Source organism: Pelophylax lessonae, assembly GCF_965119305.1.
Source record: "Pelophylax lessonae genome assembly, chromosome: 1".
In the NCBI taxonomy this organism is placed as follows: domain Eukaryota; kingdom Metazoa; phylum Chordata; class Amphibia; order Anura; family Ranidae; genus Pelophylax; species Pelophylax lessonae.
This window is the reverse complement of record NC_138768.1, coordinates 300,211,376-300,229,892: the sequence shown is the minus strand read 5'-3', so window position 1 is coordinate 300,229,892 and position 18,517 is coordinate 300,211,376.

Here is an 18,517-nt window from a genome sequence, read left to right as displayed (position 1 = left end):
ACGAGCAGCCCAAACCAACTATTTACATATGATTTTTTTTTTTACTGTGCGTTCTTCTTTATAACATCTCGGGTATGATAAAGTTTGAAACACAAAATCAAAAATTATAATATAATAAATAGCTATAAATAAGTTAAAGTATATATATATATATATATATATATATATATATATATATATATATATATATATATATATATACAGTGCCTTGCGAAAGTATTCTGCCCCCTTGAACTTTGCGACCTTTTGCCACATTTCAGGCTTCAAACATAAAGATATAAAACTGTAATTTTTTATGAAGAATCAACAACAAGTGGGACACAATCATGAAGTGGAACAAAATTTATTGGATATTTCAAACTTTTTTCACAAATAAATAACTGAATTATTCAGCCCCTTTTCTTTCAGTGCAGCAAACTCTCTCCAGTTCAGTGAGGATCTCTGTATGATCCAATGTTGACCTAAATGACTAATGATGATAAATAGAATCCACCTGTGTGTAATCAAGTCTCCGTATAAATGCACCTGCACTGTGATGGTCTCAGAGGTCCGTATAAAGCGCAGAGAGCATCATGAAGAACAAGGAACACACCAGGCAGGTCCGAGATACTGTTGTGGAGAAGTTTAAAGCCGGATTTGGATACAAAAAGATTTCCCAAGCTTTAAACATCCCAAGGAGCACTGTGCAAGCGATAATATTGAAATGGAAGGAGTATCAGACCACTGCAAATCTACGAAGACCTGGCCGTCCCTCTAAACTTTCAGCTCATACAAGGAGAAGACTGATCAGAGATGCAGCCAAGAGGCCCATGATCACCCTGGATGAACTGCAGAGATCTACAGCTGTTCTACAGACTCTGTCCATAGGACAACAATCAGTCGTATACTGCACAAATCTGGCCTTTATGGAAGAGTGGCAAGAAGAAAGCCATTTCTTAAAGATATCCATAAAAGTGTCATTTAAAGTTTGCCACAAGCCACCTGGGAGATACACCAAACATGTGGAAGAAGGTGCTCTGGTCAGATGAAACCAAAATCAAACTTTTTTGCAACAATGCAAAACGTTATGTTTGGCGTAAAAGCAACACAGCTCATCACCCTGAACACACCATCCCCACTGTCAAATATGATGGTGGCAGCATCATGGTTTGGGCCTGCTTTTCTTCATCAGGGACAGGGAAGATGGTTAAAATTGATGGGAAGATGGATGGAGCCAAATACAGGACCATTCTGGAAGAAAACCTGATGGAGACTGCAAAAGACTTGAGACTGGGACGGAGATTTGTCTTCCAAGACAATGATCCAAAACATAAAGCAAAATCTACAATGGAATGGTTCACAAATAAACATATCCAGGTGTTAGAATGGCCAAGTCAAAGTCCAGACCTGAATCCAATCGAGAATCTGTGGAAAGAACTGAAAACTGCTGTTCACAAACGCTCTCCATCCAACCTCACTGAGCTTGAGCTGTTTTGCAAGGAGGAATGGGCAAAAATTTCAATCTCTCGATGTGCAAAACTGATAGAGACATACCCCAAGCGACTTACAGCTGTAATCGCAGCAAAAGGTCGCGCTACAAAGTATTAACTTAAGGGGGCTGAATAATTTTGCACGCCCAATTTTTCAGTTTTTTATTTGTTAAAAAAGTTTGAAATATCCAATAAATTCCGTTCCACTTCATTAATGTGTCCCACTTGTTGTTGATTCTTCAGAAAAATATTAGTTTTATATCTTTATGTTTGAAGCATGAAATGTGGCAAAAGGTCTCAAAGTTCAAGGGGGCCGAATACTTTCGCAAAGGAACTACATATATATATATATATATATATGTGTGTGTGTGTGTGTGTGTGTGTGTGTGTGTGTGTGTGTGTGTGTGTATATATATATATATATATAGATATATATATATATATATATATATATAGATATATATAGATATATATATATAGATATATGTGTGTGTGTATATATATATATATATATATATATATATATATATATATATACAGTGGGTACGGAAAGTATTCAGACCCCCTTAAATTTTTCACTCTTTGTTATATTGCAGCCATTTGCTAAAATCATTTAAGTTCATTCTTCTTCCTCATGAATGTACACATAGCACCCCATACTGACAGAAAAACACAGAATTGTTGACATTGTTGCAGATTTATTAAAAAAGAAAAACTGAAATATCACATGGTCCTAAGTATTCAGACCCTTTGCTGTGACACTCATATATTTAACTCAGGTGCTTTCCATTTCTTCTGATCATCCTTGAGATGGTTCTACACCTTCATTTGAGTCCAGCTGTGTTTGATTATACTGATTGGACTTGATTAGGAAAGCCACACACCTGTCTATATAAGACCTTCCAGATCACAATGCATGTCAGAGCAAATGAGAATCATGAGGTCAAAGGAACTGCCTGAAGAGCTCAGAGACAGAATTGTGGCAAGGCACAGATCTGGCCAAGGTTACAAAAAGATTTATAATAACTGTAGTCACTGGATGACACGAGTCCGGATAAGGAACACAGGAACAACAAGGAACAAAGGTAAAGATGGAAGCCGGGGTCAGTCTGGAACACACGCTTAGGAAATAGGAACAAAGTCTGTCAAACAGGAACAATGATCAGGAACACAGGAACAAAGTCTGTCAAACAGGAACAAAGATCAGCAACACAGGAACAAATATATAGCTTATATATTGTTATATAGCTTGCTTAATTGAGCAATTAGCTTCAGGTGGTCAATGAGAGACAAGAGCACACTCAGGTGAAGTCCAGCCCCCTAGTGCTGCAGGCAATACCAGATTAACAAGACTGGATCCATATGAGCTGAACTGTGGCTCAGAGGCAGGACAACAGGACAGAATGTCAAAGTACACAGGTTCAAATCCCATGTCAGGCACTCAATGGAGGCCACACCTGGCCGCCTATAATACATGGCGAGAACTGTGACACAAGGATGCGTATATCCATGTCCCCCATATTCGAGGAACATCAGTGATTCCTCTGCTTTGCAGTGGCAGAGGAACTTTTTCAATTTGTGGCGTTACCCTTTGGTCTCGCCTCCGCTCCCAGAGTTTTTACCAAGGTCCGACTCCTGGCCCCTGTGCTGGCCTTGTTACTTCAGAGAGGAATCTCAATTTTGGGATATCTGGATAATCTCCTGTTGCGAGCAGACTCTCATTCGGATCTGTTGGACAACATCTCTATTACATTTTCAGACCCTTCAAGAATTCGGTTGGACAATCAGTTTCAAGAAGTCTGCTCTATCGCCATCCGTACGGGTCACATATCTGAGGCTGACTCTCGACTCCGCTCTTGCAAGGGTCTTTCTCTCCTTGGAAAATCTTCAGAAGTTACAAAGGGCCATCAGGTTTCTGATGGAAACCGATCAGTCCTCCCTGCGGGCCTGCATGAGGGCCCTGGGTCTGATGGTGTCGACCTTTGAAGTGGTCCTGTTTGCTCAGTCTCATTCGAAGGCCTTTGCAGAAAGAGATCCTGGCAAAATGAAACAGGGACCCTCAGTCATTGGACCAGAAGATTAGTTTGAGTCATCTAACGAAGTTGGCTCTATTCCGGTGAATCCAGTCTCCTGCCTTGTGTCAGGGAAAGTCCTTCCTGCTGCTGTTCTGGACGGTGGTCACCACGGATGCCAGCCTGTCAGGCTGGGGTGGAGTGCACGGGAAGCTCAGTGCTGAGGGGACTTGATCGTCAGAAGAGTCCTCCTTGCCGATCAATATTCTGGAGCTAAGAGCAATCAAGCTTTGCCTGTTCCACTTGGCGGGCCGGCTACGCGGTTCTCCGGTTCGGATACAGTCGGACAATGCCACAGCTGTGGCTTACATCAATCATCAAGGGGGCACCAAGAGTGTCCTAGCGGCCAAGGAGGTGGCCGAGATTCTGGTTTGGGTGGAAGCCAATGTTCCAGCTCTTTCCGCAGTCCACATCCTGTGTGTGGAGAATTGGCAAGCGAAATACCTGAGTCGTCAGGTGTTGGATCAAGGGGAATGGTCCCTTCTTCCGGAGGTGTTTCACCTCCTGTGTGCCCGGTGGGGGACTCTGGAGGTTGATCTGTTTAGGTCTCGCCTCAACAGAAAAGTCCAGAGGTTTGTGGCCAGGTCTGGGGATCGTCTGGCCTACGCCACAGACGCTCTGGTGGCTCCTTGGAGCCAGTATTGGCAGATTTATGCCTTTCCTCCGCTCGTACTCCTGCCGAGGTTTCTTCGCCAGGTGGCGGTGGAAGGCATTCCGGTCGTTCTGGTGGCACCAGACTGGTCTTGGCGGTCTTGGTACGCAGACCTGGTAAAATTGGTCGTAGATCTTCCATGGAGACTTCCTCTGTGGGAAGATCTGCTGTCTCAGGGACCGATCTTCCATCCTGCTTTACAGTCGCTGGCTTTAACGGCTTGGCTGTTGAAAGCAAGGTGTTGAGGGATAGAGGCCTTTCTGACTCGGTGATTCCTACCCTCTTGAAGGCTAGGAAGTCGACATCCAGGAAGATCTATTATCGTACATGGAAATCGTACATTTCATGGTGTGAATCGCTGCAGCTGCACCCTCACTTGTTTTCTATAGCTAGGGTTTTGGCCTTTTTACAAAAAGGGGTTGAGCAGCTCCTGGCGTTGGGCACTATCAAGGTTCAGGTGTCGGCCTTGGCTATTTACTTCCAACGTCCGTTGACTACTAATAGCTTGATTCACACTTTTATTCAGGGGGCGCATCATCTGGCTCCTCCGTGGAAATCTCCGTCGCCTCCGTGAGATCTCAATCTGGTTTTGTCTGTTCTTCAAAAGCCTTCTTTTGAGAATATTAGGGAGATTTCTCTGCTTTCTTTGTCACAGAAGGTTGCCTTCCTAGTGGCTAGTTCTGCTCACAGAGTAACTGAGTTATCAGCACTGTCCTGTCGTTCACCTTACTTGGTGGTACATAGGGATAAAGTGATTTTCCGACCTAATCCGTCTTTTCTCCCTAAGATGGTGTCAGATTTTCATCTTAATGAAGACATTGTGTTGGCTTCCTTATGTCCTAAGCCTAAGCATCCCAAAGAATTTGCCATGCACTCTTTTTATGTGATTTGGTTGATAAGAGTTTATCTGAAGGTTACTGAGTCCTTTTGAAATTCGGACTCTCTCTTTGTCCTTACGGATGGTCCTTGCAAAGGTTTGGCTGCGTCTGCTGCGACCATTTGGAGGTGGATCAGGCAGACAGTTGTTCAGGCTTATTCACTCAAGGGTCAGGTTCCTCCTTTCCCTGTGAAGGCACATTCTCCTAGAGTGCTGAGTGCCTCTTGGGCTTTTCGCATCAGGCTTCTGTTGTACAAGTTTGTAAGGCAGCGACTTGGTTGTCTGTGCACAACTTTATAAAATAAACGTGGATTTGTTGGCATCTTTGGATGCCTCTTTTGGCCGCAAGGTTTTGCAGGCTGTTGTTTCATAAGAAAATGTTTGTTTGTTCCTTTTTGGGGTCTTTTAACTAGGGATAGACCGATATGGTTTTTTCAGGGCCAATACCGATATTTACAAAGTATCAGTATCGGCCGATATTTTGTACATTTAAAAAGAAAAGTTTTGAAAAAAAAAAAGACAATTTTGACACAAATCTGGTACTGAACATGTTAATGTTTGTTTATTAACATTTTTAACATGAAAGGCTCGTTCTTCACACATTACCTGCATGAAAATTGATAGGAAAACCGCACAGCTTTCACTTGCAGGTACATCACTTTCACATCATGTAAACAAGCGAGTCCTAGAAGAGTAGACAACTGTGAAAAATAAAGTGCTAGGAAAATAACTAAAGGCTTCCCAAAACAAAATTTACATAAATTGCTGCAGTAGTGCACTCACTATCTGCAATGATTAAATCTAGTAGCTGCAGTGCAAAAGTCAGTGGACTGAACACTAGTGCTACTCACTTTCAATAAACCCAGTTAAGTAGAACAATATTATAGTGCAGAAAGCATAACATTTCAGTGCAGAAAGCATAACATTTCAGCATGTTCACCAGTATAACGGCTTCTGTTTTTTTCATATATTGCTGCCACTTTACTAAAAACACGCTCACTTGGTACTGAGGAAGGAGGAGCAGAAAGGTATCTTCTAGCATGAGAAGCAAGTCTTTTATAGCATGCGTCATTTTCTTTCCACCACTAAAGAGGATCACCACTTCTTTTGTCAATTACTTGTTCCTTCAAATAGAGATGAAGTTCATCATCCAGGCTTATTATTATTGCAGATTCAGAAGAATCCTCTGCTGCATGAGGCCCCAATAAATCACTGAGCATGGCATCTATTCGACCACGATGATGTTTTACTTCTGTCCGTTGTCTTTTTGGACATTTTTCTCTTTTTGCAGCATACTGCTCTTCCAGATTAGAAACCTGCTCTTCCTGAATTTTCTTTTCGGCAGGAACCTCCTGCACCTCCTGTTGAATATCTTCTGTTAGTCATTGTTTTGCCTTGAACAATACGTCATCAGAAGAGAAAGCATGATGTTTGTATCGAGGATACAAAAGACATGCAAGCACAACATTTTTTTTCTCTTCATGCTTCTCAAAACGTTTGGCTTGGCTGTTCCTCATGGCCTGCCTACATGTTTTAGTGCTACATGTGTTGGGTCCTTCATTCTCTTGAAGAAGCATATTTTGCACTCTCACACATGGGATGACAGATGACACAGATGAGTCGTAATGACTCACCTCTAGTGTCACTTCCTCTATGGGGAGGAGGGTCTCAATGACACTGGCTACAATGTCCCACTGATCAGCAGTAGGACAAGAATATCCTCCATATTCACCTGAGTAGATGTTAAGAGCTTGATTCTGCTCACGCATTCTTTGCAGCATGTGAAGTGTTGAGTTCCATTGTCTTGGAACAGTGTTAATCAAGTTGTTTTTGGGTAGGCCAATGTCTACTGGGTCCTGCTGGCAGCTGGCCATGGCATGTTAGTTCTGCTGGCCACAGACCTGTGGGCCTTGCTGGCCACTGGCCATGGCCTGTGGGTCCTGCTGGCCACTGACCTGTGGGTCTTGCTGGTCACTGACCTGTGGGTCCTGCTGGCCGTTGGCCATGGCCTGTGGATCCTGCTCACCTATAGGTCCCAGCAGCCCAGCTGGCCCAGCAGCCCAAACCAGTCACAAGCATCCCGACTCCCTGGTGTGCCCTGCCTCTGCCTGCTTCTAAGATCAGTGTCACGAACCGGCAGGACTGATAGTGGATCCTCTGGACCAGAGAGGCGATGGCGCGCAGGGCCGGCCTTTGGGGTGTGCGAGCTGTGCGGCCGCACAGGGCGCCATGGGCAACAAGGGCGCCGTGCGGCCATCACAGCTCGCAGAGGATCAGGCGATTCAGGCCGCACAGCGGGAGGTGAGCGGCGACCGCGGCATGGACAGGGTTAACACAGGCCACGGCCGCCGCTTACCTCCCGCTGTGCGGCCGTGCCTCGATCGCCGTGCCTCGGTCACATCCCCTGGAGTGTGGGCGGGCGGGAGGAGGAGGAGGAGAAGGGGGGGGCGAGGAGGAGCTGACGAGTAACGATCTCTCCTCTGGCGTCAGTGCAGGGAGGGAGGAGAGATCGTCAGCTCCTCCTCGCCCCGCCCCTTCTCCTCCTCCCGCCCACCCACCCACACTCCCGGGGATGTGTGGGCGGGAAGTCTAAAGAAAAAAAAGGCTGCAGACAACGTGAGGTAGGTCACCTTCAAAAAATGTAAGGGGGGGGGAGTCCTCTGTGTGGGGGGTCTGTGATGTAAGGGGGGGCTCTCTGCTGTGGGGGGGGGGCTCTATCTGAGGGGGGCTTTGTGGGGGGGGCCGGTGATGTGGGGGGCACCGTGGGGAGTCTGATGTAACGGGGGCTTTGTGTCGGGGGTTTCTGATGTGAGGGGGGCTCTCTGATGTGGGGGGCTCCGTGGGGAGGGGGGGTCTGATGTAAGGGGGGCTTTGTGTCGGGGGTCTCTGATGTAAGGGGGGCTTTGTGTCGGGGTCTCTGATGTAAGGGGGCTTTGTGTCGGGGGTCTCTGATGTGTGGAGGGGTCTCTGATGTAAGGGGGCTTTGTGTCGGGGGTCTCTGATGTAAGGGGGGCTTTGTGTGGGGGGTCTCTGATGTAAGGGGGGCTTTGTGTTGGGGGTCTCTGATGTAAGGGGGGCTTTGTGTCGGGGGTCTCTGATGTAAGGGGGGCTTTGTGTGTGGGGTCTCTGATGTGAGGGGGGCTTTGTGTCGGGGGTCTCTGATGTAAGGGGGGCTTTGTGTGGGGGTCTCTGATTTGTGGGGGGGTCTCTGATGTAAGGGGGCTTTGTGTCGGGGGTCTCTGATGTAAGGGGGCTTTGTGTCGGGGGTCTCTGATGTAAGGGGGCTTTGTGTCGGGGGTCTCTGATGTAAGGGGGGCTTTGTGTCGGGGGTCTCTGATGTAAGGGGGCTTTGTGTCGGGGGTCTCTGATGTAAGGGGGGCTTTGTGTCGGGGGTTTCTGATGTGAGGGGGGCTCTCTGATGTGGGGGGCTCCGTGGGGAGGGGGGGTCTGATGTAAGGGGGGCTTTGTGTCGGGGGTCTCTGATGTAAGGGGAGCTTTGTGTCGGGGGTCTCTGATGTAAGGGGGGCTTTGTGTCGGGGGTCTCTGATGTGAGGGGGGCTTTGTGTCGGGGGTCTCTGATGTAAGGGGGGCTTTGTGTGGGGGGTCTCTGATTTGTGGGGGGGTCTCTGATGTAAGGGGGCTTTGTGTCGGGGGTCTCTGATGTAAGGGGGCTTTGTGTCGGGGGTCTCTGATGTAAGGGGGCTTTGTGTCGGGGGTCTTTGAAAGGGGGGCTTTGTGTCGGGGGTCTCTGATGTAAGGGGGGCTTTGTGTGGGGGGTCTCTGATGTAAAGGGGGCTCTGTGTGTGGGGTCTCTGATGTAAGGGGGGCTTTGTGTCGGGGGTCTCTGATGTGAGGGGGGCTCTGTGTGGGGGGGTCTCTGATGTGTGGGGGGGGTCTCTCATGTAAGGGGGCTCTGTGTGTGGGGTCTCTGATGTAAGGGGGGCTTTGTGTGGGGGGTCTCTGTGAGGGGGGCTTTGGGTTGGGGGTCTCTGATGTGAGGGGGGCTCTGTGTGGGGGGGTCTCTGATGTGTGGGGGGGTCTCTGATGTAAGGGGGCTCTGTTTGTGGGGTCTCTGATGTAAGGGGGGCTTTGTGTGGGGGTCTCTGATGTGAGGGGGGCCTCTGATGTGACGGGGGCTTTGTGTGGGGGGTCTCTGATGTAAAGGGGGCTCTGTGTGGGGGGTCTCTGATGTAAAGGGGGCTCTGTGTGGGGGTCTCTGATGTGACGGGGGCTCTGTGTAGGGGGGGCTTTGTGTGGGGGGTCTCTGATGTAAAGGGGGCTCTGTGTGGGGGGTCTCTGATGTAAAGGGGGCTCTGTGTGGGGGGTCTCTGAATGTAAGGGGGGCTCTGTGTGGGGGGGGCTCTGATGTAAGGGGGGCTAAGTTATTAGTGATCATAAAAAAGAAAAGTCAAATAAAGTGCAAGAAAATGCGCGCGCGGGGGGGGGGGGCGCCACAGGATTAGCTCGCACAGGGCGCCTGATCCCCTAAGGCCGGCCCTGATGGCGCGGGTTGTACTAGAGGACCGGTTCTAAGCAGTTACTGGTCTTCACCAGAGCCCACCGCAAGGCGGGATGGATTTGCTGCGGCGGTAACTACCAGGTTGTGTCCCCTAGTAACAACTCGATCTCTCTGGCAGCTGATATGGCGTGGTACACAGGGAGTAGGCAAGAGCGTAGTCGGACGTAGCAGAGGTCAGGGCAGGCGGCAGAGGTTCAAAGGCGAGCAAAGCAAACAAACTCAGTAGGGAACGCTTTCTCAGAGGCACAAGGCACAAAGATCCGGCAGGAAGTTGTGGGAGGAGAAGGTATTTATGGGTAGTGCACAGGTGAAACCTAATTAAGTCAGCACTGCCTCTCACAACCCTTAACCCTTAATAACCAGTTTGGACCAGGCACCAATCACCTGTGCACTGGTCTTTTAGATCTAAGAGTCCCGGTGCGTGTGCGCCCTAGAGAGCGGGGACGCACACGCCGAGACGCAGGAGCGCCGCCTGGGGACACATGCTGTGAGCGCTCCGAGGCCAGCAGGGGGCTGAGCGTAACAATCAGGGAGTTGTAGTTTCCTGTTTGCACTGCTCTCAGTTCTTCACCAATCAGGAGCTTGAGCTTTCGTGGACTACAACTCTCAGAATGCAACCACAGCCATGCCCCTGGCCCGACTTCCTCCAATTACACAAAAAAGAAACGTCAGCAGGTGGTCCCCATTATGAATAAAAAAAATTAAGGTGGACTGGGGGACAATTGCCACCCTGGCCCAGCCCGCCCCTGCACAGCATCCACCCCTCTATCATGTTTCCTTGTATGTTTGACTAGTAGTTAGGGCTGCCCTAGTTGGTGTTGTGTTCTTTTTATACCTAGTGTCCTACTCCTGAAGGTGACGCTATAACCTTATTGTCAAGAATACCAATGGCTTGCGAGTAAACTTCAGAGAAAGGGATTTTACGGTGGGTAACAAAAAAAATCCCATTTTCTGTTGCAAAGGATGCCTAAAATCTGATACATCAGACTGAATGAAAAAAATAAATACATTACAGATTCCATCATGCACACAAGCAGTGTGGATGCAGGGATCTCCCCGCTGTGCTATTGTATTCTGACAGTGTGACTACCCCCCCCCCTTTCGTAAAAATACACTGATCAGTGCTGCAGCTAATTGAATGCTGATTTTCCAGCAGGATTGTTTGACAGAAGCCAGTCTAACGATTGCCTTCTGTTGAACACAAAGAGCTACACACAGATCAAAATTCGGACAGCTCGGCAGGAAATTATTTTGGCCCCTGTGTACCCAGCTTCAGTGAGCAGGCATAAAATGACATAAGGTGGAAATAATATTTTTAGAGATGTTCTGTACACCAACACAGAACGCCTCCAGGTTGCCATTTTGCATTGAGTTTTTACAATCTACAGCAGTGGCGGCTGGTGCATTGGGGGCGCATGGGCGCCGCCCCCCCATCCATGCGTCTGGCCCCTAATCTACATGCGGGGCGCCGGATGCCAGAGGCTCTAATAGGCTAAAAAAAAGGTGGGCTTTTGCGCCCCAAGCCCACCCAGTTGTGTGACAATAGCGAATGAATTTTCGCTATTGTCATACGGATCCTCCTCCTGGCCAATCAGGAAGCGGAGACCCGTTTTTTGATTGGCTGAAAGGAGAAGCCATGCCATTGGCCATGGAGGAGGAGGGAGGAGACGAAGAAGACAGAGGGAAGAAGCCGAAGCTGAAGCCGCTGCCGCCGTCGCCGTGTGCTGTTGCAGCCTGCCCTCCCTCCACATATCCAGGTAGGGTGAGAGAGCCGGGGGGGTAAGGTATGGTGTGCGGCCTGGTGTGGTCCGGGGGGGGGGGGGTAGTATGGTGCGTTCTGCCTAACACCCCCCCGCGCCAATGGAGCACCAGCCGCCACTTATCTACAGTATTGCAATTTGAAATTGAAATGTAGCAATTGTATATTCTATTTTTTATTTGCTATATTTTTTCCACAAAAGTGGAGTTACCCTTTAACCACTTAAGGTTCGCCCTATAGCAGTTTTACTGCTAAATGATGGCACTTCTGCACCAGATCACGGATATACAGTATCTCACAAAAGTGAGTACACCCCTCACAGATTTGTAAATATTTTATTATATCTTTTCATGTGACAACACTGAAGAAATGATACTTTGCTACAATGTAAAGTAGTGAGTGTACAGCTTGTATAACAGTGTAAATTTGCTGTCCCCTCAAAATAACTCAACACACAGCCATTAATGTCTAAACCTCTGGCAACAAAAGTGAGTACACCCCTAAGTTATAATGACCAAATTGGGCCCAAAGTGTCACTATTTTGTGTGGCCGCCATTATTTTCCAGCACTGCCTTAACCCTCTTGGGTATGGAGTTCCAACCAGAGCTCCACAGGTTGCCACTGGAGTCCTCTTCTAGTCCTCCATGACGACACCACGGAGCTGGTGGATGTTAGAGACCTTGCGCTCCTCCACCTTCCGCTTGAGGATGCCCCACAGATGTTCAATAGGGTTTAGGTCTGGAGACATGTTGGGCCAGTCAATCACCTTTACCCTCAGCTTCTTTAGCAAGGCAGTGGTCGTCTTGGAGGTGTGTTTGGGGTCATTATCATTTTGGAATACTGCCCTGCGGCCCAGTCTCTGAAGGAAGAGGATCATGCTCTGCTTTAGTATGTCACAGTACATGTTGGCATTAATGGTTCCCTCAATGAACTGTAGCTTTCCAGTGCCGACAGAACTCATAAAGCCCCAGACCATGACACTCCCACCACCATGCTTGACTGTAGGCAACACAAACTTGTCTTTGTACTCCTCACCTGGTTACCGCCACACATGTTTGACACATCTGAACCAAATAAGTTTATCTTGGTCTCATCAGACCACAGAACATAGTTCCAGTAATCCATGTCCTTAGTCTGCTTGTCTTCAGCAAACTGTTTGCGGGCTTTTTTGTGCATCATCTTTAGAAGAGGCTTCCTTCTGGGATGACAGCCATGCAGACCAATTTAATGCAGTGTGCGGCGTATGCTCTGAGAACTGACACGCTGACCCCCTCACCCCTTCAACCTCTGCAGCAATGCTGGCAGCACTTATATGTCTATTTCCCAAAGACAACCTCTGGATATGACGCTGAGCACGTGCACTCAACTCCTTTGGTCGACCATGGCTAGGCCTGTTCTGAGTGGAACCTGTCCTGTTAAACTGCTGTAGCTCAGTTTCAGGGTCTTGGCAATCTTCTTATAGCCTAGGCCATCTTTATGTAGAGCAACAATTCTTTTTTTAGATCCTCAGAGAGTTCTTTGCCATGTGGTTCTATGTTGAACTTCCAGTGACCAGTGTGAGAGAGTGAGAGCGATAACACCAAATTTACCACTAATGAGTCACATGACACCGGGGAGGGAAAATGGCTAATTGGGCCCAATTTGGACATTTTCACTTAGGGGTGTACTCACTTTTGTGGCTAGCGATTTAGACATTAATGGCTGTGTGTTGAGTTATTTTTAGGGGACAGCAAATTTTCACTGTTATACAAGCTGTACACTCACTACTTTACATTGTAGCAAAGTGTCATTTCTTCATTGTTGTAACATGAAAAGGTATAATAAAATATTTACAAATTTGTGAAGAGTGTACTCACTTTTCTGATATACTGTATGTGATCCAACTCTTCCGGGTAAGGTGCGTGCATGCTCACCGTCGGCGACTCACTTCCTCTGTGATTATACACTTGATGTTTCGATGTGTAAGTGAGGCAGGTCGCCGTTCTGACAGGAGGGAAAGGATGGAATCTATGTCCCTGCAGAACAGGGAATAAATTCCATCTCTTTCCCTAGTAAAAGCACCTCACACAGTGTAGTAAAACACTGGTTAGGCACAGGGTAACCCTTTAAACACCCCTGATGTTAACCCCTTTCCAGGCAGTGTCAGTGTCAGTATGGTGACAGTGCGAATTTCTTTAGCACTGATCACTGTATTAGTGTTACTGGTCCCTAAAAAGTGTCAGCTAGCATCTGAACATCTGCCGCTGATCACCACAATTACTAGTAAAAAAATTAAATAAATATAAACAAATTAATAAATAAAAATATGTCATAGTTTGAAGACATTATAACTTTTGTGCAAACCAATCAATATCGGCTTTTTGGGATTTTTTTTCACCAAAAATATGTAGCATAATACATATTGGACTAAATTTATGAAGAAATGTTATGTTTTTTCCATTTTTGTATTAATTAGGTTTTATAGCAGAAAGAAAAAAAATATATATATTTTTTTTCAAAATTGTCGGGGTTTTTTTGTTTATAGCGAAAAAACAAAAAATGTAGAGGTACTCAAATACTACCAAAAGAAAGTTCTATTTGTGGGAAAAAAAGGGCATACATTTTATTTGAAAACAGCGTTGCAAAACTGTGCAAATGTCAGTTAAAGTAACGCAGTGCCGTATTGCAAAAAATAGCCTGGTCATAAGGGGTGGTAAATTTTCCGGAGGTCAAGTGGTTAACTACTTGCCTACTGGGCACTTTGACCCCTGTCCTGCCCAGTCCAATTTTCAGCTTTCAGTGCTGTCACAATTTGAATGACAATTGCAAATGCAGTGCCTTACCCAAATTCAATTTTTATCATTTTTTCACACAAATAGAGCTTTCTTTTGATGGTATTTAATCACCACTGGATTTTTTATTTTTGCTAAACAAACAAAAAAAAAAAAGAAATTAGAAAAAAAAATGTGTTTTCTTAGTTTCTGTTACAACATTTTGCATTTTGCAATCTCCTTCACTGATTTGCGCTGATAAGGCTGCACTGATGGGCACTAATAGGCAGCACTATGGGCATTGATAAGGTGGCACTGATGAGACTGCACTGATATAAAGCTCTGATAAGCACTGATTGGCAGGGCTGCTGATAGGGGGGGGGGGGGAACCACCAGTCCTCCTGTAGGGGGCTCAGGCACACAGGGGGGCCCCAACAGCACGGGGATGTGGTGCGGTCAGGCGGAAGGGCAATTACAGAAGGAAACCTGGTGCGGCCCTCTGCAGCAGCTGGAAGCCAGTTTCTCCCCCTCCTGTCAGCTTTCAGCTGCTGCAGTGTGAGACACAGACACAGGGCATCATCCTGTATTTGCTTCTCTGAAACCGATCCCCCTCCCTGTTCTTCCTGCTTCTGATCCCCCCTCCTTGTGTGCCCCCCTTTCACTGTGCTGCCCCCCTGCAGCACTGCAGGCTTCCCTGTCTTGTAAAAAAAAATAATAATAATTAAACATTGTAATAATTTAAAAAAATGTAAAATAAAATAATTGTAAACATTTTTTACATTTTAAAAAAATATATAATTAAAGAGGGCTAATTCACACAGAATCTCTGTTATGTTTGCATCCACTATTATTGGATTTAGTGTATTTTTAGTGAAAATATTGTCCTGATATATTCATGGAGGGCCCGTGATTTCTAACAGCAGCCCTGCTGATTGGCATCATTGATGGGCACTGTTAAGGGTGCACTGAAAATTAGGACACTGATCAGTGCCCTGATTATAAGTGCAGATGTCCTCTTTCACACAAGCCAGTTACCGACTCTCTCTTCTCCCCATGCTGTGACAGCATGAGGAAAGGAATGCCGATAACCGGCAAGCGTGTTTTCATCGGGATCAGCAGTGATTGGACACAGTGGTCAGCTTTGTCCGAAGTATAACTAAGTGATGGCTCACATTATAGCGTTGTCAGAGATTAAATGTGATTCGCACCACACTGCTCTGTAAATCACATGCGATATCTGTTCGATGCAAATTCAACCATACGGATTGTATGGCTTAATGTGCATCGCATTGGGACCAAAGTCATGCATTTGCCTTTTTTTGGTCCGCACCACAATCGGATCGCATGGGTTTTAACACCTATTCAATCCGATTCCTGTCTGCAGTATTGACACTCCCTGCAGTTCGCATATGGCAGAGTGAACTGCCTGCAAGTCGGGTGCGATGAGGGAACGTGCAGTGGATTTGCAGGGTTCCCGCATCGCACCTGTGTGAACTGGCACTAAAGGCAAACCTTTTTTTTTTTTTTTTAGTTTTGGACAGAGTTGAGGGAGATTAAGAAAATCCTAAATCTTGGGTTGTCCCCAGAAAAGTAATAGAGGGTAAATCTTCCAATGAGGACACTAGTTCTGGTTACCTAGGAGGCCCCCAGGTATTCCTTTAATTTTTGGGGCTTTCCACTCACTTCCAGTTTGGCTATAGGACAGGAAGTAAAGGGAAATCTTCGCAATGGGACACAGATGGTGAAAAAAACCTGACAAAACGTACTCAAAAATGAAAAAGAAAAACCCCAGAAAATAATATAATTTTATTTTTCTGGTGCCTATCCATGGCAGCATAAATGTGATAGTAGCCCCGCCTACTTCCGCCCACAGGACCAGTGCATAGCTATAAAAATGTAACACCCACCCAACAGCTTATTCCTTGTACATTGCTAGGAACGAACTGGGTGGGTTCGGTATGCTGCCATAGATAGGCACCAGGAAAAGAAAATTACGGTAAGTATGATACAATTTTCTGTTTTCTTAGTGCTTCCATGGCAGCATACGTGTGAAAGATCAATAACTAGCTATCAGCAACTTCCATCATAAGAAAGTGAGTAAGTTACTGGCTTCCTGCCAAAGACAGGTGTAGTGAGGACTACTTAGCCCATCAGTAGTGCTGAACAGCAACTACTTTCGGTGGTTGCAGTCAAATATCGGGACCTTAGAAGGAACCGCAAGGTGATTGTGTGCTGGAGCCTTATACCATTGTTGGTTTCTAAGGAGCTAAGTATAACTACTTTGGCTAGCTAATGACTATTTGCAAGTGTGCCATCATTGATCTGGATGTATTGAAGAAGTACTTCACCCAAGTCGGACAAAGCAATCTCACTACAGGATAGGCAAACAAATGCCCACAGGCTCCTGATGCCATGAAAACAGCAAAGCAGCTTGAAGAGCTTCCTCAATATTTCTTATACCAGAAGCTGGCAAATGTCTGCCTGGTAGAAAAACAATTGAGCACCATCCGTGATACCTTCCCCATCCGCATCAACATGCAAATCCCCAAGACAGGCACCCGGAGAGCACCCTCTCAAGGGGACATGCCCCCAAAAAATTACAGCGCAGACGGAAAAAGGACAACGGACAACACCCAAATGCTCCCGCAGCAAGTGCGTTAATCCGACAACAATCACCCCAAGCCCCTGGTAGAACACTGGGAAAGTGAGGATTGAAGCCTAGGTGGTAGCCTTGCCAACCTGAGAAACTGTAGACTGCAGCAAAAAGTTCAGGATGCACACATAGATTTAGTAGAGTGCATCTTGTCAGGACAGGATGGAACCTGAACCCTAGACCATGGAGTTGGTTGAAGGTCTGCTGAGCCAACTTGACATGATAGAGCTAGAAAATGGAGCATTAGTACAGGATCCATCTTGAAATATAAGAGAAAAGTAAAGGCCGAGAGATAAACTTTCCAGCATGACCACATCTAACCAAGAGACAGAAACTTCCTTTGGGTGAACTGGATGCAGATCAAAGAACTGAATAAGGATGTCCTGTTTGAGGAGACAGATAGAAACTAACCAGAGCAAGATGGAGAACTGGGTTCTAACATTCTTGTCTTATGTTAAATCTGTGAAAGGTTCGATGCCAGACAAGGTTACCAGTCTTGAAAAGTCACCTCTCCAAGTGAAGGCTATGAGTGAACTACTTAAGATCCCACAAAGTCACATGGGTAGCAATATTAAGAGCCAAATATTGACCTAGGCCCAGCTGCAGGAGAGGACTTGTCCAGTGAAGAAACCTTTGGGGAGAAAGTCCTGAAGCCTACACCAAGATAAGCAATCACCACATGTCCAGCAATAGATTTAACATAAAGAAGTAGACCTTCCTGCTTAGCTTCAAAGGATTCCTAGACTCCATGATGCCCGGTCTCTAAATTTGAGCTTAAACTTTTAAGCTGTCAAAGGCAGCTTCGAAGCTGGATGGCAAAACACATTCCTTGGGAACAGATGATCCTGATCCAGTAGATCCCTTGGAGCAACTGTCCAGCACCCCTTTTAGGTTGGCGTACCACATCTGCCTGAATCAGCCTGGAACACCGGAATGCTTTCCATTCTGAACATGCGAGACAAACAAGGGAAAAAAGTATTGAAAGTCACAGGAGCATCCTACCAGAGGACCACTGCATCTGAGCCCAAACTGACTACCCTTTAGTTTGACCTCAGGGGCTCGGTAGTCAACCTCTGAAGTTGCCTACCTGGGACACACCTCCAGGAATAGCCCCAGGGGTAGAAATCAGTCTCACAGGTTTAGGCACTGCTGTCAGATGCAGTCTGCCTGCCAAGATATATACCTGGAATGCTCATGCCAGACAAGGCTGGAAACCTGATGTTTTGCCAAAGATACCAATCTAGACCTTTGCTACTGCAAAACTCTGGATCCACCTGAAAAATTTAGGTATGCCACCTTTATGGCATTGTCTGCTTTGATTCAGATTATATAAAACAGCCCGGAACGTCTGGATGTTACCTTGGAAAACAAGACGCCAAAGACAACCAAGCCCCTTGATATTGAGGGTGTCTGCATCTCTTCTCCAGAATGATCCACTGTCTAAGGTGTCTTTCCATGGGGATTCCTTAAAAAAGGAAGAGAAGACTTCCTTGCACGAGAGCCAGACCTCTGAGCCTCACTAATAGGGAAATCACCTGACCAAAAGGCTGAGTCAACTTGTCTCTTGAAGAATAGAGGGCTGTAAAAGCCTGGGGTAAAATCAGGCTAAAGGAATTGCCTCACATGAAGCTACCCTCAGTTCTAGGCCTCCCATACAAAAGTGGAGATTCAGATAGCTCCTGGTACAGGCAGCTTGAATCTGAGACTAGAGTATGTATGAACCTATCCAAATTACTGTAATATTTGGAGGACCATGTCAGTTAGCC